Source organism: Amblyomma maculatum, chromosome 6 (genome assembly GCF_055883805.1).
Source record: "Amblyomma maculatum isolate TAMU_Amacu chromosome 6, ASM5588380v1, whole genome shotgun sequence".
Lineage (NCBI taxonomy): Eukaryota > Metazoa > Arthropoda > Arachnida > Ixodida > Ixodidae > Amblyomma > Amblyomma maculatum.
This window is the reverse complement of record NC_139349.1, coordinates 111,132,264-111,156,163: the sequence shown is the minus strand read 5'-3', so window position 1 is coordinate 111,156,163 and position 23,900 is coordinate 111,132,264. Positions and strand designations below refer to the sequence as shown.

At 51.6% G+C, this 23,900-nt stretch overlaps 1 protein-coding gene across 11 annotated transcripts in view; it reads right to left on the bottom strand.

The window, feature by feature from the left end:
- LOC146186578 (poly(rC)-binding protein 3-like) overlaps window positions 1-23,900 on the bottom strand; it is a 364,017-nt gene that overhangs the window by 64,781 nt on the left and 275,336 nt on the right. The window lies entirely within an intron of this gene.

The following is a 23,900-nucleotide window of genomic DNA, read 5'->3' as shown; positions in this document are numbered from 1 at the left end:
GAATCATGCATGATTGCATTCTTAGCCAGCCAAGGTAAGCCAGCGTCTGAAAGTGTTGCTGCCTTTCTATGCTGCCTTCTTTGCCAGTAACGTTCACTGGGTTCCGAATTGCACATTAGCAAGGCCATAACTAGCAGGAACTCGAGCACATTCGACTGGCAAAGGTTGGTGCGCACTGAAAGGCAGCCTGCATGAGATACCGGCTTGAAAAGGCGGGTTTTATAAAAAGACCACTTTAAAATTCGCGCTTAAAACATACGTATGCGTGACGTCATTCAACGTCACTCATACGTAGTTGCCCCCCAATATGGCGGTGCCCATGAGCCGCCATTTTTTGGACCAATGGGCGTCTATGGAACCTTCGCTACCATTGTATATCTACCTTGTATTTAGGAGGGTTGCATGCGGTAGCCCTGCAACACAGTACAGTAGTACAGTCTAGCGCGATTTGAAGCTTATCGCGCGAGCGTCGACCGAGAACATGAACAGCGTCATAGCCTACAATTCGCTGCCGTGGCGAGGGAGATATCAGGTCAGCTTCCCTCATTCTCATTACTGTTCCTTAGACAGCCGCCACTTCCTTCTGGGCGAGTAGCTATTTTTTTTTCTTTTGCTTCACCGAACAGTCAGTGGTCGTATTGCGCGTGACGTACTTACAGCGATATTTGTTATCTGTGAAGATAAGACGTAACCAAGTCCGCACTTTATCGCAAAGAATGGAAAGCATGAAGAAATGGGGCTGAAGAAAGGGTGGTGACTTCGTCGCGGGGTGATGGCTGCAGCATGGAACAGCGAATGAGGGAGAGAAGAACGCGAAATCATAATTTTTCCCTGTTCCGGCACCGGCCGCTAGGCGCCAGGAACGCTAGGTTGGTCGACGCTCGCGCGATAACCTTCGAATCGCGCTAGACTATACGTGTCCGATATGCCTAAAAGCCTCCGTTTTTCTCCATTCTCTCTCAGCCTTAGGCGAGGGATTCGGTTTATCGCACAACGACCAGGAACTACACAGCAAAAGGGACGCTCGGTGCAGTGGAAACGAAAACAGGGCATTAAAACCGCCTTGTTACACCCATGTGAAAACAAACTTGAAGAAGAGCAAACTTGCACCGCACCGCCGTCATGACGAGAATGGCCAAATCAGCAAGAGCACCCTTCTCCTTCTCATTCCCGCAGTGTAAAGGTCGGCGTTTAATTCACTTTTACGGCGCCTATAAGCGAAGCCGCAACGCAAAGTCTTCACTAGCCTGACACACAGACAAACGTCATAAAAATGATAAAAAAGTGTGTGTGTGTGTGTGTGGGGGGGGGGGGGGGGGGTACCAAGCAGCAGCGCTCGCAACCGTCCCGCAGGAATAACGTCAAAGGAAAGACGAGCGAGGCAGTCTTCCGCCGTCTTTGCCGACGCTTTACATCTACGCAGACCGCTGTCGATCGCAAAAAGGGACGTCGAGACGACGCATTATACGAAAAATAAAAGTAAACGGCTGGCTGCGAAGCGAGGGGGGGGGGGGGGGGGGGTACAAGGGGGCTTAATACGCCCGAATTCCCCGGCCAAGCAGAAAAAAGGGGAAAAACGCTCTATGTGTCTCCGTTCTTCTGTGACCCCGCTAAGACATTCGCCACTTCAGCCATACATACGTGTAGCCGAGCCTATCTATGCTTCATATTTTTTTAACCTTTCGCATCACCGCCAAACCGCAACGTTTTTTTTTTCTTTAACCCCCCCACCCCCCACCCCCCACCCCCGTTCTCTCTCTCTCTCTCTTTCCGTTATTTTCCCCATGCGTCCGAGACTGGCAAGTCATGTGGTACAGTGCAGGCCAGCGGATGAGTGTCACTTTGTGAACGAGCCCTTCTCGACTTTTCTTTTTTTTTTCGTTCCAGAACGACACCTTCGATTGCAACTTTCTCTTTTCTTTCCTCCCACCTTGCCGGCGCATTATACGCATTCTCACGTATAAACGCATTTCTCCACCTCCTCGCCCGACGCTAAACCACCGCCCCTTCGCCCCGGCTTCTTGGAAAGCGCTGCCTCTTCCCATGGCAGCGCGGCAAAAGACGGTACCTAAGAGAGCGCCACGACAAAGGAGGCAAAGCAAAACCAACGCCAGCGACGACGGCGACAGACTACCCACGATTACATTTGCATAAGCCTCTCGGTGTATAGGGCGAGACGGCGCCGGCAGAACGGGAGCCTTAGCTCAGCGCGATAGCACGTGCCGGGCGGCTTTTCGCGCGCTCTACTTTCGCTTTTCGCGCCTGGCTGCGCGGTTTCTCTTCATCTCCCGCTTATAAGACTCTTTCGTGCAGAAGTCCTCTCGGTGCTGAGCGCGGATGTTCTTTTCGAGCGAACCGCATCTATATTCGAGCAAGCACAGTAGGCAAGCGAGAAACGGAGACCCTGCGAATGTACACGACGTAAAAATAGGAGGCTACGAAAAGGCCGGGCTCTGGGAGCAGGTCTGTGCGTGGCTATGCCGTTAAGAATGTTGGTCAAGAAAACGCCTGCTTAAAAGGTGAGAAGAAAAAACAAACACCCACATAAAAAAGAAAAAACTCAATTCTACGCGCGCGATTCAGCAAATCACACTGTTGTCAGAACCGTCGCATGTCACTAGTGAGCAAGCTAAAAGAAAAGTAATTCGCACACGTAAGGGGAGTAATTAATAAGGGTCGTTAAAACTCGGTCGGCTAAAATTGAGCGGCGTCAAAGGCGCTGATGAATAGCTGGAAAATCTAGAGTCTTCAAGCCAACTCCAATGACACCAGCAATACAAGCCCAGTTTACATTTCGTCATGTTGGCGTCCGATATTTCCACGTTCTGGATGCCATAGGTGGCAATAACCTCAATGTCTCCTGAGGTCCCAGTCACGCAGCATTCTCTTAGCCTCTTCCGGGACAACTACCGCTAAAACATGCGCATAACGAGCGACGAAGGCGACGTCAAGACGGTATCGCGCCGAGAAACACGCGGATTTTCTGGCAGCACAGTTAATAGTGTACTATAATCAACCCACACAGCTGAGGCGAAGCAAGCGATCACATCACGTTTCTGGAACGCAATGAAAACGTGGAGGCACGAAACCAAAGGGGAGGAACTAAACGATCCGCTGATGATGACTTCACCGTATCATAACAGTGCACCATGGCGATTAGTCTGGCATGAAGTCAACAGACGCGTGACGGAAAACTGACATGGGTCGGCGACGCTCGCTATCACTCGGTCGGCAAACCGAAGGCCACGGGGTACCTGGTTCACTTCGTGCTGTGCGCGCGGTGAGCAACAAGTATACGACCAGACGACACTAGCGCATAATACATTCTCAGCTCACGCAGATTCAGAAGGCCGTCTCGCTCTTGCTGAGGGACGTAAAATAAGAAAAAAAAAAAAAAAACGTAAGCAGGGCCTATGAGGTACGAGAAAGCAACGTCACAACTTCACGCGCCAGACAGACGAGACCCGCAGGGGGAAAACGCGCCAGGAGAGAAGCAACACTTGTGTCAAAACCCTCGCCCTATTAAGATATAACATTCTGCTTCGGCATCCCCCCCTGCTCTTCTTCTAGTCTTTCAGCAAAGAAAAAAAGAAGAAAACATGAAAAAGAAGGCGCGGCGAAGAAACCGCGGCGGATTGGGCGGGAGACAAACGACTATAAAGTGGGTAATTATCCCCTCCGCAAGCCACCCGCGCACGCACTCGCTCTTCTCGCAAAAGTGCTCCATGCACGCGCGCGCCCCGAGGCACTCTCCTCGTCTTCTCGGCTAACGAACGAGCGAAGCCTGCGCGCACTTTATGGAATCACTCGCCGGCAGCGGCGACGTTGTCTCTCGGCCGCAGCGAGACACCCCGGTCCAGATGCAGAACAGGGGAGAAGGGGCAACCGTGGAAAAAGGGCTCCGAGGATTCAAAAAAGCACCTCGGGCGGTGCCGAGGAGAAGACGAACGAGGGGGCGCGGAGATGAACGCACGGAGCGGCGGTGGCGGCTGCCGGGGAGAAAATGGGCTCTTCTCCGGACCAAGTGGCAACTGGCACTCCACTACGAACGCGACGCCGCGAGCACAGGGAGAGAGGATGGGGGGCGGAAATTAGAGCAAGGCGGAGCCGGCGCGTGGCTCGGGTCAGTAATTAAAGAAGTCGGTAGCCCGGCGGCGGCCTCTCCGCCCGAGGGGACCCGAATGAAGACGATTCCCCGAAGAAAACCTCTCGGGAGGGCCAATTAGGCCGGCTCCACCCCCTGCCGAAGCTCTCTCTTCTCCGGCGGAACCCCCACTCGAGTCGTCGTCGACGTAGCTGCCGACGCGCACAGCCGCGTTGTCGTTACGTTGCCACGACGCTTCTCTCCCTGGCGCGCGCATCTCCTCCCCTCGTCTACGCTGACTATCTTCCCTGTTCTGAGTGCACCGTGATGCGGAGCAAGAGTGGCTTCGCTGCGTCGGCTATGTTCGGTGGACAAACTTCTGCTCGACTTTCGGGCCTCCCTGAAGAGCATCAACGGATTCCGTCCTCTTTGGAGTGTTTATTTTTATTGATTAACGCCGGCGTACGCACGCCACAGCGATGCGCGAGCGCGGCCTAACAACGGAGACCTCATTTGCCAGCGTGCTAATTACTGGATCCGGCCAGTATTCACGATCTAATCTCTTTAGGTCTAACTGTGACTTCTTAAGTGCCCACACTCCCAGTCGCCTAAAAAACTTATACGGAGAAACGCTATTCGGCTCGAGCTCTAGTTCACTACTAGACGTTTTCCAAGCAACGCGGTATGTCTCCATTCCTTCGTTTTGTGCTCTGCAGCATCGCGGAATAAAAATCCGGCGTCAAGTGCACTCCCCGGGGGCTTCGAGGAGAGACGAAGCGGCAGGTTACAAAAAAAAAAAAAAAAAATAAATAAAAAAAAAAATAAAACCGGAAGCCAATCCGAACAACCGGAAACAACGGCGAGTCCCCCGCTACGGAGCCCGCGCTTCCCACTCTGGAGCTAGAACGTCGGGCTTAGCGCTATAAGGACCATCGTCCGTCCAACAGCAGCCAAAGAGGTCCGGGTGGAGGGCGCATCGCATGGCGATTACCTGTCTCTGTCCGGGACAGCGGCCAAGATACGCGGGCTCCATGCAGCCGCACTGGCAGTGCAAGCACGGGGCCGAAGGGGGGAATCGAGAGAAGAAAGAAAAAAAGGGGGGCCGACACTGCTCGAGAGAGAGCGCACCCGGGTCGGGCCGAACAAAGGCGGCGGCTCATTTCGGGAGCGTGCCAACGACGCCGCCGCCAGGCACCGGCGGGGATAAAAGAGTTCGGCCTCTAATGAAGCCCCGTCTCTGGGGCTCGCCGCGACGAACGAATAACAAATGAGATAACGTCGGAGAGAAACAGCGACAGAGAAGGCACGGAGGAGGAAGGGGGAGGAGTAGAGAAAGATGCGAGGCCTCCAAGGTATCAACACTGCGGCAGCCCCACGTACACCGCTCCACAAGCTATACACGGGAAGAAGGGGGCGTTTTCCCTTATTTTTGAACGCGAACAACAAAGCAAGAAAAGAACATCCAGATGAGAACAGCAGCCAGAAAGGAGAAGCGGAAGGGCAGACTTGTGACGGCCGGCGCGCGCCACTAGACGAAGAGAAATGACCAGCGCCCCGGCGGGAATGCGCGGCCCAGCGACGCTCACTGGTCTCGCGCGATCGAGTACGTAGAATAGAGGAGGGTGGGGGATGCCGGCAATGTAAAAGGGTGTTGCAGCAACGCAGGGGTCGTCCCTCAGCGCGGACGACAAGATGCTCGGCGTCGTCCCGGAGTCAGCGGATTCCGCCGCGCTCTTCATCCCCTTTGTCGAAAATCGCGTGCGCGCGTGACGAGGAGCGGCGGCCCAGTACTCCCTCCTCCTGGCCGTTAGCCGGCGCGGAAAAAGGGTCTGCCGGCGAGCCGAGCAACGGCGCGCACGCCGGTGCCGGCCTTTTCGTTTTCACGCTTTTAATCGGAGCCCGGAATAGCGCTGGCCTCCCCAACCTCGGTCTCAACCTCCCTCGCTACTTCTCCCCCGCTTCTCTCTAAAAGATGCGTGCGCGAGTCGGGAGCAACGTGTTTCTGAAGAGTAATCTTTTTTTTTTTTTTCTATCTCTCTCTCTCCGGACCACTGGCTTCAACCTGAACCTTTCTTTGGACGTAGGTACGGCACGCCATGCCAGGATGGTTCGTGCAGAGACCGCATTTTCGGAGCTCTGGGAAAGCAGCCGGGGCGGTATCGATTCTTCGTTCGAGAGTGGAGAAGCCTCTTTCACAACTGACAGAGACAATCAGCTTCACATCCGAAATAAAAATAATTAAAAAAAAGCTCGAGGCTTGAAGTTGTTGCCAAAGGCATGGAGAGAGAGACCGAAGATACTTGCAACATTAGTGGTGCGTAAGTGAGTGCCTATCGAATTTCATGAACATCCACTTTCTTTCAACACGTTCCCTTTTTACGTCCGAGCCCATTCTCCTCCCAGAGGCGCACTCTCCCAAGCCCATCCACTCTCCGACGCAGGGCATGCAGGAACACGACTCGGGCGAAAATACCATCTCCTCGCTTTTTCCTCCCCCATCCCTCCCGTTATGATTGCACGTTCAGCACTCGGTTCAAGATTGGAGTTAACGTCGCTAGTCGGTTCAGGCTATGAGGGAGGGCGCCGTACTAGAAAGCTCTAGACATTTCGACGACCTGTGGTATTTTAGCGTACGCTGACATCGCCCAGCAGGGCCAGCGCACACGGGCGCCTCGCTCTTCGCCTCCATCGAAATGCGAACTCCGCGGCCAAGGATCGAACCCGCGTCCTCGCACATCAGCAGTCATGTATCCTAGCCACTGAGTCATCGCGGCGAGGTAGTCTAAAACAGGGGACAACGCTTAAGAAAAAAAAAACGCGCAAAAAAAAAAAGTCGAGAAAAGAGAAAAGTCCTGAAAGGCACGTTCTCTGGTGCTCCTAAATTTTGTCTTACTCTACGTCTCCTTTCAACCTCTCGAAGAACTTCCCCAAGGCACAACATCAGCGATATCTGTCAGGATTCGACACAAGAAGACACTTGAAAACAAGCTGCGACGCAGTAATCTGTGCAGCACTATAGGTATGACAGGTACAAACTAGCACAAACCAGTTTTGGAGTAACGGAGAGGCTGGATAAAATCTTGATTGGACGAAACCTCGATGGAAAAGATAATAATTGTCGTAGAGAAGCACTCACGCGGATCATCTCCGAGTCCCGAGCCTCGTATACTTTGCTTCAGTTCCGTATAGTTAAAAGGCATTTTTCATTATTGTGCCGCTTTACCCGTAAAAAAAAAAAAAAAAAAAAAACACGAACCTTGCACCACTTGGGGATAAGAACCTCTATTTACGAGTGAAGGAAATAAAGCAGAGTAAGATAGGCAAAACAAGACCAGCTTATTCTTCGTAGCAAACAAGAGGATGCAATAAAAATTATTGAACTTTATGAAACTCTCAGGAATTGAAAAAGACACGTATGAAGCCGGGAGGTAAAGTAAATTAATTGACGGCACAACGGAAGTACCGTTGGAGGTTGCGCAGAAATAGAAAATAAAGCTGCAAACCGTGGAACGAAAACAACAAAAAAAGATGGCACAGAGAAGAAGAGTTGAACAATGGCTGCAGGCCATCGGTTAGTAATGTTCCACTGCTCCTAGACGCCGCCCGATGCGTATAATGATTTCCGCTGCGAGGCCAAAGAAAGGTCACCGCCCGGACGCGCTGGAAGATCTTGGGCGGACTGGGGCCCGCTTCAGCTCTCTAGTCTGATGACGGCCGACGTGCTCAGGATACCGCGGGCGCCGGCGAGGCGTATTTTCGAAGCACGGGATAGCTTCAAGCCAATCTCGAAACTCGGAGGCGCAGGTATAGCCGTGTGCGCGAGCAGTGGCCTATTCTTAGCCGGCGTAGTAGACGAAATACGTCAGGGAGATGTAGAGAGAAAAACGAAAGATATGCTCTTTCCCAATGAAGAAGGTGCGTACATGCAAAATCGGCAGAGAGGATCGCGTGGAAGACAACAGCTAGGAGGCCCGATGAGGGCGCGCTACGAGTTAGATTTCATGACCAGTGGTAAGATCAGTGTCCGTGCGATGTCAGCGCCCTTTATAGAGAACTCCAGGTAATTAAAATTTCCGGAACCCTCCACTACGGTATAGTGTGAGTCGCTTCGGGACATTAAACTCTACAGACCAAACAAAACAAAACCAAACTACACCGGAAGTACTCGCCAAAGAGTGCACGCGAACACCAGCGAAGACGGTGTCCAAAGTGGAGAAAGTCATTCGTTTTAGTGCCACCGGTCCGAAAAACTGGCTCATGCGCGATACGCAAAGCGGCGGTCAGAAGCGTGCGTTAATTCAGCTTGATGCGGATAGCGAGGCCTACATCGCGGTGTGGGGCTTCGGATCGAAGCGTAAAAGGTATGTGCAGTATTTAATGGTGGACAGGGCTTCGGATAAAGAAGTATTACAAGGCTGCTTATAGAGGATGCGGGCGTTAGAAGAAATAAGAGAAGCGAGCAAATCAAGATCCTCAAACGAAAACTGGGTGAAATGGTGAGTTATTACGATAGAAAAAGGGCAACGGTGGCTTGGACCGTGCGTTAGAACAGTGGGGCTCCCTCTTTCACTTCTTGGGCGCACTTGAAACATTGTACCGTAGATGCGGAGCGCCCGAATCTGTTCTTACGGCGCGGCATGCAGATTCGCGGACAAATCGATTGCCTATAAAAGCGCTGCCGGATTGCGTCAGGCGGGCCTTCGGCACGCCTGACGCATCAGTGGCAGAACATGCGTATCTTGTTTAAAAGAAAAAAGAGAAAAGTCGGCGACTTAAAACAAAGTGTAGATATAACAGCCAGCATATTTTACCGCCCCTCTAAACAAGGGATAACAGTGCGAATAAACAAAATGTCCAGAATCTCGGCCTCCCGCAGGGAAATGTGATTCGCTATGCCTACGCCTTGCTCAATTTCTTCCACAGCCCTACGACACGCGGCGAGTTATACCGGCTTCCGTTGCCCGGGTCGTCTCTTACCTGCGCAGTCCTTGGCAAGCTCCAAATGCAAAATGCCAGCCTGCCGCTGCCTCGAGCTCAGAGCAACGGCAAAACAAAAGGAAAGCGAGCGACCCCGAATGTATACACGAGTCGGGCGGCAAAACCTACAGAGCGTGCTCGGGGCTCAACGAGAACGAATCCGAGAACACGTGTATTATGTGCGCTGTACGGCGACGATGGCAGGCAGCACGACTGAGAGAATGGACATGAGAAGAAAAAGAAACAAAGGTCTATCAGAGCACCCGAGAAGAGCGAGAGAAGACGCGAATGAAAGATAGGAATGGCCGCATTTTGCCGAGAGAAGCCATTTCCAAGCGACCGACAACCGGGCTCACCGAGAAAGAGCTCGGGAACGAGCGAGCCGGCTCCGTCGCTGAGCACGCAAGCACAACGCAGCAGCAGCAGCAGGCAAGCGGTTGTGCAGAGATGCCACCGGCACGGGAGTCGATTTGCGGCGGCCGCCGTCACCGCAAGACTAGATCCGCGCGCAGTTAGCACTCTCTGGCAGCATGCTTACCTGAAGGAGCTTTGAAAAAAAGAAGAAAAAAAAAAAAAGAAACACACAGATACAAAACAGGAAAGGAAAACAAACCGACTCGGTGACAGCGAAAGCGGGAAAGGAGTACACGAAGAAGAAGAAGAAGCCCGGAGGCAGCCGGAATGCGCACGCATGCATGTATGCATGCATCTCCTCCTCACTCGCGGATGAACGGGCGCGCAGCCGCGCTCGGTGGCGCCGGCGACAGCGTCGAGACACATCCCGGCAGCGGCGGACGCTGCCGCCGCGACAGAGCTCATCCGCACCTTAGCTCCTCTTGAATTGTAAAAGAGTGCTCGGCATAGTGGGAAGAGGGGCTAGAAGGAAGAGTTGGAGGAGCCAACTTCTCCCCGAGACGACTTCTCTCGCGTGACGCAGCAGCAAAAAAGAAACAAACAAAGGCAAGCACACAAGAGGCCTCGCGGCCAAGAAAACGTACGCGGGGCACAGCGAGAGAGAAAACTGGAATGTACGACCGACGCAGTTAAGCCATCTGCATTTCACTCCCCCGTTACGAAAATTGTGGAGACGGAGAAGCAAATTTTAAAGGATAGTGCGAAAGAAACAACGAGGTGAAAACAGAGGAGACTGTACGAAACGGCGGCGACAACGACACGGGGGAGGCACGGAGAATGGACACTGCGGAGATAACGAAAGAACAAGAGAAAAGAAGAAGGGGAGCAAACAGATCGCAGTCGCACATCGCTGCATATATGGGTGCATAAAAACTTGTGAAATGGCAAAGAAGCAAAACGGAACCGGGAAAATGGAAGGCGGCAGCCCAAGCTGTTAAGCGCCCGCGCCAGGGACGGGATAAGGAAAACGGCCGCCCACGCCTTGTTTCTCGATTTGCGAGCAGACTTCTCGCCGCGCGGTGTGGCGCGCGATGTTCGTTCTCTCGCTTGCTCACTCCCGGTACTCTATGCAAAACAAGGAGGAGGGGGACAACGTAGAGCACAGCAGTCACTGGAACTGAGATGAAACAGCGCACGAGAGAGCCGGCGAGACAACAAGAACGAACGGGGCGCGTGGGAGTCAGCCGCGTGCGGAATAAGAGCGCGCTTGCCCACTCGCGCAACTTGTGGATGGAGTTCCTCCTCCTCGTCTTCCTTCGAAGAAGAGGAGGACCATGGGAAATCGCAACGAGAATGCAGGAGCGAGTTGCCTGAAACGAATACCCTGCGCGCTCTACTACATTCTTCTATTTTAGTCAATGCATTTGGCGCGCCCTTTCGCACCTCACTCTATTTGTTATTTGTTTGTTTTTGATCACTGTCTGTCTAGCAGGCTGCTCTCGCCGACTACGCGTCCAATGCTTCGCGATACTTTCCAGACCCGACGATGCCCCAGGAGCGCATTTTGGCACCCTAGCCCCACCTCCTTCCCGGATCCTCCCCAAACGATATGCGACTCCGAACGGAGCTTTCCTGTAATCTGGAAGAGAGGCGGCGAGTCGTTTCAACCGACCTCCTCGGAGGCCTGCATAGCTGTTGCTTCCTACACTTCTTTACTTATGCATTCCTGCGCTTTCTCTCTCTTTTTTTTTATCCAGACGCTTAATGCCTCCGGCCTCCCGTCAGCTTTCGTGAATTCGGTTCTTACAACTCTTTTTTTTTTTCCTCTCCTTTGTTCCTAACTAGAGGCCAGGGGCAGCGGCTGGCCAGGGACTTATGGTAAGGAAAGAAGCAGCGAGCAGGTCAAAGGGAAGGCAGGGGAGCAACAAGCACCGTTGCCGCGCTTCGGGCCCCGCAAAAAAAAGCAAGCAGCTGCAGCTTCTGCTGAGCCTGGCGGCAAAGGCATCACTAAAGACGCGCGATGCTAAAGTTTGAACAGGGTCAGGAAGGTGCACACGCGCGAGCGCCCTTGCAAGGGCGCTGTTTGCAGTACGCGCGGCGTTTTGTGCTCGGGGACACAGCTTTCCTCCCAGCGCCGCAGGAGCCACGCAGCGGTCGATGAAAAAGCTTAGCTACAAAAGCATGCCGTCGCACCATGCAACAGGAACGAGCAAATAAGGATGCATTGCCTGAACAAAATAAAAGAATAAAAATAAGGGCCAGACACGTGCGCTCAGGGGGTCTGGAGGCGATACACGACATTTCGAAAGAGGTACGGGATCGTTAGGAGACGCGCGGGATAGGCTCGCGCGCGGCCAAGTCAAACTCGCAGTTTTCAGTTGCGGACAAGGCGCTTTGGGAAGAGATGCCGGGGGTGGGGAGGAGTCTGTCGCAGTCAGCGCTCCGGATAACGAGCCAGCCCGTTTCGTCTCCAGGGCAGGCGGGCCGAGGCAGGACCCGCGGATCAAGTTCGCCACCGATCTGACGAGGACGCCCAGCTATGGAACCCCTGCTGTCCTCCGGAGAACTTGTTTGCCGCACGCGGACGCCATTCGCGGGTCAGACTCCAGGCAGTAAAGTACACATATATAACAGCACGAGCGCACGACGACAATGGACACGACAACACAGCGAAGAGCATTGTCGAAGTATTCTGAGCGATACGTGCCCTCGAACTAACGGAGAGCTATTTTGTTTTTTATTCCAAGAAACCTCCGAGAAAGCACGCGGGCCAATCGCGACAAGTAAGCAACGCGCAAACAACACGGCGCCATAGGCGTAGTTTCGTTCGCGCGATTCACGACAGAGCCCCAAGGCGAAGAAAAAACCGGAGCACTTTGAATTCAACTTCCCTTTTCCTATTAACTTTTATGCAGATAGCACTGACCTAGGACGTAGCTACAGGAGACAGAAAATAAAACAAGAAAAGGAGACTTCACGGAAGTGTAGTATGAAAAGATCCTCTGAGACTACCGTGTTACCGTTACCGAAGTACCAAGAGTGAGCCCGCACGCCGCCAGTGCGTGCGCGATGACTGCCTCTGAGGGCGGCAGGAGAGCAAGCAGGGCAGGTGGCGCCATCTGACGCCCTGAAGGCGATATGCGCACGCGCATTGATGGCTCGCGGGCTCCCGATACTAGGGTAACAGTAACACGGTATACTAAATGTGCTTAATCAAGAAACAATAGTCAAGCCACCATGGCCAAGGCGCATGGTAGGGCGTCGATTGATTTAAACACGCCAATATCAGGGCCGGCTTGCACGATAAAGTCCGAGCTAAGACCAGACTTAAGCGGTGTCTTTAATAAGATCAGACTTCTTTAAGACCGGACGCTTCGGTTCGGCTCTTCACCAGAGTGGCTTCCCTGAACGCCCTCAGCAACCACTTGGGACCTTTCACCTCGTAACACAATCTTAAGCAGCAAAAAGCAGTGGCACAAATTGTATACACAGCGCAAGACTGACGGAATGTTTACATCTTACAGTGGGGACAGGGCAAGCGCATCTCTACATTTCCCTAATTTCTCTACTCAGGTACCTGGCGTCCTTGTGTTCTAACTAAGACGGCACTAGAATCGACTTATTCAAGTCAGGACTGCAGCCCAGTCTCGACTCCAGTCTTTCCTTTAGACTCAGTTAGGTCTGGACTTAGCTAAGACAGGGCCTGCTTGCACGAAATACAGATATGCAGATATACGAACGAGGTATGAACGATGAAACTATAGTAATCTGACCAAATGGGGCAGCTAGAAACCACAAAGGAACGCAAGCATGCGCAAAGCCGCGGCTCTCGGCGATGGCCTCTTGTTTACCGCTCTTGCCACGATAACGGTAGCGAAACAAGAGCCAACAGAACTGCGAAATAAACAAAAATAAAAATATGGGAGCTCGACGCACTAATACATAACATGGAATGAACGCTTGAGCTAAGCGAAGGCGGGAATAAAGGAAAACCAAAAGGGGGAAAGAAGAGCTGCTATACGCAACTGCGACGAAGCTGTCGGTGGGCGAACCAGGCCAAGGCTGCGGGCAAGTGCGCCGAAATTGATGCTCCGCAATGAATACTTTCCAAGCGGGTGGGATATATATATATATATATATATATATATATATATATATATATATATATATATATATATATATATATATATATATATATATATATATATATTCTTCACCGGCCGCACTCCATACACTTGGTCGCGAGGGAAGGCGGGGACAATAAAACCAGGAGAGGCTTCAGCGGGAACCTATTGTTTCTGCAGCGAGCACTCTTTCTGCTGCGTGAGCGAGCGAGCGAGCGAGGCTGGTCAGATGCGCTGTTGCTGCTGCTGTTCGCAGCGTGTCTTGTGCTTTGCCCAGCGATGAACGATGCCGCGGCGCCGTTCGAACAAGCACTCGCCGGGAAGGAAGGCGATCGACGCCGCCAGACGCCACTACCTGTTCTCACCAACGACGCCGACGGCGAATCCTCGCTGAGTAGCAGAAGGGGTTAGAAAAGCAAAAACAGCAAGCAGCAGAACAGTTCAGACGGCAAAAAAAAAAAAGAAAGGGAAAAAAGAGAAAAAAAGGACAGAGATAAAGTAGTCTTCTTCACAGAACCACACTTGTATCGAAAAAGGCTCGAAGCCGCAGAGCATTCGAGAAATAAATGCTTCCGTTCCCGTTCACTCGCAATCCAGCTGCACTGTAGCCAACGGGTGCAATAACAGGTGGAGAGGGGTGAACTGCGCGGGGATAAAAAAAAAAAAAAAAGAAAACAGAAGGGAAGGGGAAAGAGGCGGGGAGTTGCCACAAGAACAAAAATTGTAGCCAGGAAACTGGCTAATACAAAACAAACCAGGACGAACTGCATGTCCCTTCAGGGAATCCTGTTCCTGACTTCCTGTCATACCTTATGCCCTCTAAACAACTTCTCCGTTTGTCCTCCGTTCGTTCTGTCTGCATTACATTGTCTTGTAGGCGTGAAGCCTGCCTGCCTCTTTCTCATTTGAGCGTACGCGATGTGAGCGCAAACACTCCGACGAGTGTGTGTGCTGCTACGCGCAGCAGCAGCGTCGACCTCACTAATTTTTACTTCGCCAGCAGGAATAAAAAGCGACCGTCGGTATTTCTTTCTGCATAAAGTTGTTCCGATCCCCGGCATCTTCCAACACGGAAGCAACCCGTATGGCATGCAGAGGGTGAGTAAACAAACACGCGCACTGCGGGGGATAAACGACTCGGCAAGTGCAGCCGACGACGAAACGCCGAAACGAGATGCGTGATCGGAACTTTGACGAAAAGGGGGCCCGGAGAAAAAAAAAAGAAACCGCGAAAGTACGACTCGGAAATCAGCTAAAACGAAACAAAAATAACGTAAGCAGATATTCAAGCGGAGCTGGCGTTATCTGTTGGGAAAATCCAGTCCAACGCTGCTATCGGCGTCCGGACACCGGTCACGCATGGTCGCAGCCGTCGCCTGTGAACAACGCAAGCGTGGTTAACCTTTCTTCTTGCATACCGGACATGCAGACCAGTCGTAAGCCATGAATGACCCTTAAAGGGGTGGTGTTTGGTTGGTTTGGTTTGGTCTGTGGGGTTTAACGTCCCAAAGCAACTCAGGCTATGAGAGACGCCGTAGTGGAGGACTCCGGGAATTTCGACCACCTGGGGTTCTTTAACGTGCCCTGACATCGCACAGCACACGAGCGCCTTGCTTTTCGCCTCCATCGAAAAGCGGCCGCCGAGGCCGGGATTCGATCCCGCGTCTTTGGGAACAGTGATCGAGCGCCGTAACCACTGCGCCACCCCGGCGGGGTAAAGGAGTGGTGCTTAACGTGGTAGATGCAAGTTCTGCACTGCAGTCGCAAAAAGTATGACAACGGAAACATGTGAAAGTTGTTGAATCTATTCATTACTGCAATAAAGAAAGATGGCAGGCCCTTCGCGACACACGGAGGACTTCGCTCGGCCTTTGCAGGAAAGTCATCACTCATGGAATTATCGCGACGCGTCCCTGAGACAAGCGATCGAGGCACTCGAATAATTTCACAGTAAACCGAGCGTCGCAGAGGCCCAGAACGCATTTAAAGGACGGCGCTGGCAGTCCGTATTCGTGCGCGGCGCCTCGCACGGCGAGGACAGAAGCTGCCACTGAACTAAGACCGTCGAAATGGATCGACTAAAGCGAAGATGGCGTGAATTCCTCGCGGTAGAGAGCTCCTGGCTGGTCGAAACAGCCGGCACAAAAACTCGCCGGGTAGCAATCATACGTTTAAGCGCACGAAGCAACAGTTCGCTACTGCTATCGAGCCTTCGTTCGGAACGCGAAAGATGTAATCAACAACACATGCCCTAAAGATACAGCGACACGTAATCAATAAATAAACGGTATGGATGCCAAATAGTCCTCCAAGAACAACGAACAGCACGCAATGGACAGTCTGTTGTTCTATTCTGCATAAAAGAAAACTCGGTCACGTAACAAAATAGAACTAAATATAGAATAAAACAGGAAGCATCGGGCACAAAGGGGCGGCTATTGGCGATGGGGGCACGAAACAAACTACGCGAGGGGCAGGAGACAATCATGGGCATGCCTGAAGGACAAAACAAGAGAAAGGACACGGACAGCTGCAGCCTGATATTTTAAAGCTTTCTTTATATTCGAGAATGAAGATTAAAAGATGCGACAGAGCACGCGCGGTGGGAGCGTTAAATATTAACTTTGTTTTCCGCGAGCGACCGACGAACTCAAAAAAACTTATTTCCGGTATTACCAACAGTAGGCTGCTCACGCAAAGCTGATTCTGTAGAGTGTCTCAGCCTGGAAAGTAAGCATTGAAACTATACCTACCGATTAAACATTTGTGACAATAGTGTATGGCTTATAGGGTTCGACGTACAGCCGTCAACACGCTCACTCGAATGCTCGAACGCGTGGCCTCGACGAACTTATACCCTTTGACTATTTTTGCCGTACGGGTACTGCCGCCGCATTCTGTCCTGCGGCGTTTTTACCGTACGGGTACTGCGCTAAACGCATAACATTTAAAAAAAATTTTGACACCGGGGGTGAATCTTTTTTTCGGAATATTCGACAGTCAAAAGGTCAAGAGCCGCTCAGCACTGGCCGATGGGTCCGACAGCCTGCCAAAGTGGCTAAAGGGGGGCTCCGGCGATCTCCACCGAACACAAACATACTGTGCAGCATGAATTAAGACCTAGCTCCCAGCGATGAGCGATGCAAATATCCGTTCAGGCCACGCGTTCGAGCATTTGTGGTAAGTATGATGACGGCTGTACATCGCAAAGTGACTCAGGCTACGAGGGACGGCACCGAGAAGGGCTCCGGGTAATTTCGACTACCTGTGGTTCTTGATCATTTACTGATATTACGCAGTACACACGAGCGCATTTCATTTTTAGCTTTCATCGAAACGCGGCCGGGATCGAAACAAGGTCTCTGTAATAAGTAGTCTAGCGCCGCAACCATCTCAGCCACCGTGGGGCGCTGAAACACAGTACGATCAGAGCCGGACCAAATGAGCCAGACGACTTGCAAACTCTTTCCGGTAGGCAGCAGAGTGGGACGCTGTGCAAAAAAAAAAAAAAAAAAAAAAAAAAAAGACAAAAAGAACCGGGACAAGTCTATTTAATCTAAGGAGAAAGCTTTTGAGTGCGCAAGTCAAGGAATATATATGCGACAGCGCAGAACACCTATCAGCGCGCGCGCGTGCGCGAATAAGAGTGCATGCATGTGCTCGCCCCTGTAACGGATGTCGCGAAAACAGCGCTCTATCAATTTCTGCAAAAACATATACATGCATTAGCTGCTCCGCCCCTGAAATTCGTGCGCACTTCCCTCACTGAGATTAGCTCAGTTATAGAGCAAAACTAATACGAAATAGAATTAAACTTATCCACTTTAAAACACATATCAAGGTCGCCCGGTGACTGTAAAAGTTTCCGCGCATTATGGTCACATATCCTCAACATGCGAGACTCAACCGTCGATCTGGCGAAGAAAGCGCGCGGTAATAACGCTCGCACCGCCGCCACCCAAGCACTGTTTCACAAGCGCAGCCCCAGTCGCGACCATCGGGGTAGAGACTGGACAGCGATGAGCACGGCCCCCATACGGCGGTAAAGAAAAGTAATGCACGTCTGCTGGTCTGCGCGGACGCTTGAGTTCCGACAGGAACAAACGGCGGCCGTGCATCGCAGAGGTCACGTACTCGTACACCGCGCCGCCGGCAAGCGCGTCGGCGTCGGGAGTGTGTCCGCTCTAGCCACCGGCTCGTTTGTATTCGGGAAAATTAATACGCCCGTCGGCACGCAGTGCGCCGCCGCATTTTCAGGGAGCCCGGGTGCACGGGTGTCTGCAGTAATAACTGAACGCACGCTTGCCCGCAATGGAGCGCGGTCGCTTATAGTGCGGGAGTGCGAGATGAATTCGGGGCTTAAAAACTGCCCGGACCGGCGCCTTTCGCAGCGGTTATATACAGGCAGCGGCGCATTGAAACTGTTTTTTTTTTTTTCGGGCTGCACAAACAAACGACCCTACTCGTTGCGGTGATCATCCCGACTAGAGCCGTTTTGAAGCGCGACAAGGTTGCCTTGACGCAGTTCGCTGTGCACGGCACAGAGTTATGCCCAGCCTCGCATTACAACATTCCAGCAGCGTAGTCGGGAGTGTTCGCGCGAAACGGCGCTACTGATCGAGGCAACTGAGGACTTAAAATGCAAAAGAAGAAGCGAATGGAGACAAATACAAAACCGGATAACGAACTACAGCTATACCACTCAGGCCTCTCAGCAAACGACTGAAAAAATGGCGGGCGGTTTAGCGCGGTTACGCCGAATGCCGATTAGGTGCACTAGAGTTTCAGTTCACTTCGGTGTCAGCTAGGTTCGAGCCACACACAGTCGTCAGCACAAAGTCGTAATCTACCATATAATAGGGCATTTTTCTTGACCTACACCAGCTACACTAGTGCAGCAAAAAGCCATTGGAGGTATTGCAGGCTTCTACTTTAGTGTATCTGGTGTAGGTTAATGAAAACGGTTCTAATGAGGAAGACCACCCGAGCAGATACGAAGCCCTCCCCGCTTTACCAAAGCCGTATATACGAACATGCGTGCATGGCCAAAGAGCAACGAGTTCGACTGAGGATCCAGCTAAGTGTCCTGGTGGGTTCAATTCTCATTTCAACACTGCCGTACAACTGCTGCCAACCGTTTCAAGGCTGCAGAAAGACTTCCGCGAATTATGAATGGGGGCAGTCTCGGTGGCTTATCTCAAGATTACTGCCCAAGTTGGCAACAGCTTCAAATCAGTGAATACGCATGGGCACAAGTGACCAGAGTGTCGGATATCCTTGCCTTCCTTCCCGCGTGAATATCGAAAAGTGCGAACTTCACGGTAAGATTACTGACGCCCAGTTAGGCCACGCCCTAGTGCACACTGCGTTACTCTCGCTCGAGGGTTAAGTGCTCTCATCGAAGCAGCAACGAACACTCGACTCTGCGCCTGAGAAAGGGAATACAAAAAAAAAAAAAAAACGAGCAGCGAAAGAAAGAGAGAGAGAGAGAGAGAGAGAGAGAGAGGGAGGGAGAGAGAGAGAGAGAGAGAGAGAGAGAGAGAGAGAGAGAGAGAGAGAGAGAGAGAGAGAGAGAGAGAGAGAGATGAAAAAGGAAAGTACCGAAAATGGCAAATTGACACGGCTGCAATTCGAAATGGCCACAACGACAGCCAGCGAGTTGACTACATATACTCTCTCAGGAGTAGACTATACTTTCGAACTAGGACGCATTACGTGTGATAAGTGGCCGCGGTCGTCTGCAGGCTGAGAGAAACCAGACGCGGTCACTAAGTCCTCCCAGTTTTCCGCTACTGTAACGCAAAACAACTAAAGCGAGGTCCAAAAGAGTCGACTCGGCGACGAACCCGGAAAGGCCGCCAGGAAAGTTCCCGAAACCAAACGTTCGGCACCAAAGGCGCCACATCTATGAGCACGACTAAGAGCGCACTTAGTTAATTTCGCTACAGCCGGTAATTAAATCACAACTTTTAGTGCATCGGCCCGCCGGCACCATTTGCTGACGGCAAGCCCTACTATTCCACGACTTTGGCGGCACTTTTGAAAGCGAAATTTCTCCGCGCACGTAGTTCTTTTGTAAAAGCAAGCATGATAAAAAGATGGCATCCTTTGTAGTTCTGGCGACGGCTAGCGAAGTTAAAAGCGCCAGTTATTAGTGAACATTCCAAAAGTGCTCTCACCAGAAGACACGCGTCAGTAACGAGCGAAAACTCGAATTTGGCGACACGAACATCATTCTGACTGTCTCATTAAGTTCTCAAGACCGAATGTGTTCAGTAGCCGTTTCGCTGCAAGGGTTCAAAGTTGTGTTAAATCAATTACAGCACTCTCAGCTATAAATGTAACTAAGCAACCCAGTGATTATTTAAAAACCTCGCGTCTTTCACAGTCTACGTGTAAAGCAATATATAAAAAAAAACAAAAAAAACGACGCATATTGAGCAGTGCGTCAGAGATGTTTAACAATCATTCGGTCGCACAGTTCGTGAGCCAGTACATCTTTATATGCGTGGATGGCTCTTAGGCACAACCGGAAAGTAATGTCGTGCAGTCGAAAAATTAGGAGGACAGAGCTTTCCAAAGTGTTAAACGTCTTTAAATTGATTTAGTTTTGGGGAACAGGAAGGCGCAGTATGTATATCTCTTCTCGGTGGATAGACACCTACACTTCTAATGAACGGCATACAATTCGAGGTACAAATGCGCATTTTCGATCCGAAATCACGTGATCATTTTTTTTCTTTTCCTACACGTTTTTCTCAATTCTGGTAACGGCGACGGCGATGCCTTTTGGAGCACGAGCTGCATACGCTGTCAGGTTGGATTACAACACTTGCGGGAAGACACTACGCAGTTTATACCGCACCAAAACGCGAGAGAACTTTCACTCTGCATCAGGAGCAAGCCCACTTCATTACCGGTTTAATTCAATGATCGCGGAGGAGGACGAAAGTGCCCCCCTCATTGGAACCTAAAGCGCTCTTTTCTTTCCACTCACTGCCTAAGTCGTTACGCCGCGATATCAGAAGAATATACAACTTCATTACTTAAAACTTCTACGCAAATCAACTGAACATCATTCGGGATCTCACTCGTTCTATTTGAAACCACAGTTTCACTTTCAAGGCTTTCGTCTGAAGCCCTGAGAAGCCCCGATTTCTGAGAAGCACACTGTAGCGGACACGCGCGGTAAACTGGAAGTCGCTGATTTGGGGGTCCCCAGTAGCGACAAAGCGTGCACGTTGGCACTCCACACATAAGTGTCTCAAATGCGCTGCCCTATGCCTCCCGCAGTGCGCGTAACCGCTATTATACTGATCGGCGCTTCACGTATTTCGTACACGCTTCAATGGAGCTCCTCTACTTTGCCTACGAGTAGTTCCGCTCAATAAGCCTCGGAGCTGTACCTGGTTTTACTTTTAACTCTAAAAGGCAGCGAAATGCGCATAACGCATTTCTATTGACTATTAGCGCGGTCGATTTCCACCTTTATGCTCCGAAGGCTGCTGCGTACGAGCGTTGTTGGATTACTCGTGTACCTCCTTGCCAGCAACTACCTAGTTTTACATAGCTGTTTTTTCTGCGGCGGATGGTTGGGCGGATGGTTGTGCACTAGCGCCCCCAAGAGCTGCAGCGAAGATTTAACCTCGGGCCTCAACCAAGGAAAAATATAACAAAAACTCATTGCGGGAGACTCTTGTTTGAAAGCCAAATCCGGGAAGCTGGCGAATATAGACTACAGAGGCGTTTCCAACCAAGCACAATATAAGCAAGGGACAGAAGTGTTTGCGAGGTAGGGCAGGTACGGGACACGTCGAGACAAGGTTAAGCCCGGCAATTAGCCGGCAGACCCTCTGAAGCCGTGCTCCAGAAATAAAAGGGGTTCGCAAAGACGTCAACGGAACGAGGGTCAGAGAAGCTGCGAGCTCTCCGATACAATGAGAAACGGAAATAGCTGAAACCGAAGAACCGCGGAGTGAAAAAAAGAACAAGATTTTAAACAGGGAACGGCAAAGATCAGCAGTCTTCCGGCGCCGCCAATTAAAACGAGCTGCGGTAAGGTAAACAGCGGTAAACGACAGCAAAGGTCGGAGCTCCGCCCGAGCTAGCATGCAGGAGGGGGGGCAAGCCAAGCTATAGCGAGAGCGCCCGCTCGGAAAGGTATACACACGCAAGTCGCGCAGGTTCGCGCCCTGCCTTGTTCAGCACAAGTCCCGCTGCACTGCCAGCGACGGTTTTAGCTACCCGCGCGCGACCTGGCCGGGACCGCCTCCCATCTTTCTCTGCCCGGGACCCCGTTTGTGACACACGAGAGATCCCATTGTAGTTCGCACGCACATTCCACCCCCATGCTCCTCTTGCTCTCCAACGCATAGCCGCTACCGACGCGCCACCCTTCGAAGCGCGGGCGCGTCTGCGTGCTGACTGCTTGCCAAAGCGAGCAGTTCGCGCGCTTGTGGAAACAGAACAAAAGCTCGCAAGGGGTCTTAATGCCTCTCTTTATCTTTCTCCCTCTTTGTTTCTCTTTTACGCGTGCGCACCGGGCCTAAAAGCAGAAAGATTGCGCAACGCTGAGCCTCTCTATCCGTGGCAGCGTTACTAAACGCGACTTGACTCCCCTCAAGCGCAATTCTTAGTTTTGCAAGCATCAGGGCAGCCACCTTTTGCATATTGGAGTATTTTCCACGACCACCCGGGACAACTATGACAAATGGTGCAAAAAAGAAAAAAATATTAGAAAATAAATTCTTAATCGTTACAGAAAAACCCTCTGTGCCGAAGCATGTCTTACGGAAAGGGCAGGTTTTATTTAGACAACTGCACCGCGGGAACTAAATGCAACCAAATCACTGCTAAAAAACGTGACAACAGAAAAGAAACGATGACCATCCATGACCTTGAGCGAGAGGCCCGCACTCTTTAACCACAAATAAAAAATATAGAGTAAAACGGAAGCTTTCAACACTGCACGCCTATTCAGCGCTGCCACTGGCATCTGGTTAAGACATGGACCGGTTTCAACTCAGAATCGCGCACACCGCTAGCACAGCTGCGCCGAGATAAACGCATAACACGCTCTATGGAACGCTCCACTGACACTGCATCCGCACGACGCTTGAACAGGGAAAACAATCGCGCGTGTTCTGAGACCTCGGCACGTGCCAGAGAACGCGACATTTCTCATGCTGCACAGTGTTCGGGCACTGGCGCGCGCAGTAAACACTCGCGTGTTATGCTACGACGAATGCCGCATCGCTAGCTGTGCGAGCACTGTCAGCGACTAACGAAACGCGAACGAGACAACTGCACCGGGAAGAGCAAAGATGTGGTATTAGTTAACGACGACTGACTATTAGCGCGGTCGATTTCCACCTTTATGCTTCGAAGGCTGCTGCGTACAAGCGTTGATGAAGCCCTCGTGTACCTCCTTGCCAGCAACTACGAGTTTTACGTAGCTGCTTTTTTTCGCGGTTTCACCGGTTCTCGTCTCATTCGACGCATACGTGGCCGTCGGTGCGCTCTTCCGTGTTTTCTTAAACGACCGAAGCAGCCACAGCAGCCCTCTTCGCGGAAGAAACGGTTGAAAACAGCCGTAAGTGCGCTGTTATGACTACACGGAAAAGTACTATATACGTTCCCTTACCAATAAGAAGCACGAATACCCACAACAAAGTACAACATACCATCTTCCTCGTTAAACACATTGTAGGAGGCAAGAGCTTTATGGGCGAAGGGCGAAGAAAGAGGAGCAGCAGGCAGTTTCGCAGGGTTATCAAGGACGCAATTAGACAACAAAAAATAAATAGAGAGGTACAGAAATGGCGACAGCGAATTCGGCGGGTGCGGGCATTCGCGCTTATGGACACATTACAAAAGGCGTAATGAAGAAGGCAAAATATACGGCCGCGATATCGCGCCCGACTAGATTTTCGGCGCATCAATGTCGCTTACGCGGCGGCGCGAGTTATGGGGCCGCATTTACGGAGGCGGCAATGAAAGCGCGCGCAAGGGCCTTTATCTGCCACCGGCGAGCTTAAAAACGACGGCCAACACGCGCGCGCACTGTTGGCATTGTTCGAGGCCCCGCGCGAAACAAACGGCCGTAAAATGCAAGGAACAAGGAGGAGGGGAGTAGAGCAGCGGCGCGGCGCGCCTGCAATTTTCGAAAACGAGATTATAAAGCGCGGCAGGAAGAGGTACGGCATGAATGAGAAAGAAGAAAATAAAAATATGCGGTGGGACACAAAGAACGATGCTGCCAATTCTCGAAGGCGCCCTCGTACGCCGGGCTCGGCCGCAGCAAACGGCCGGAAGGAGAGCACAAAAAGAAGCTGAAAGGCACGTGGATTATAATATATATA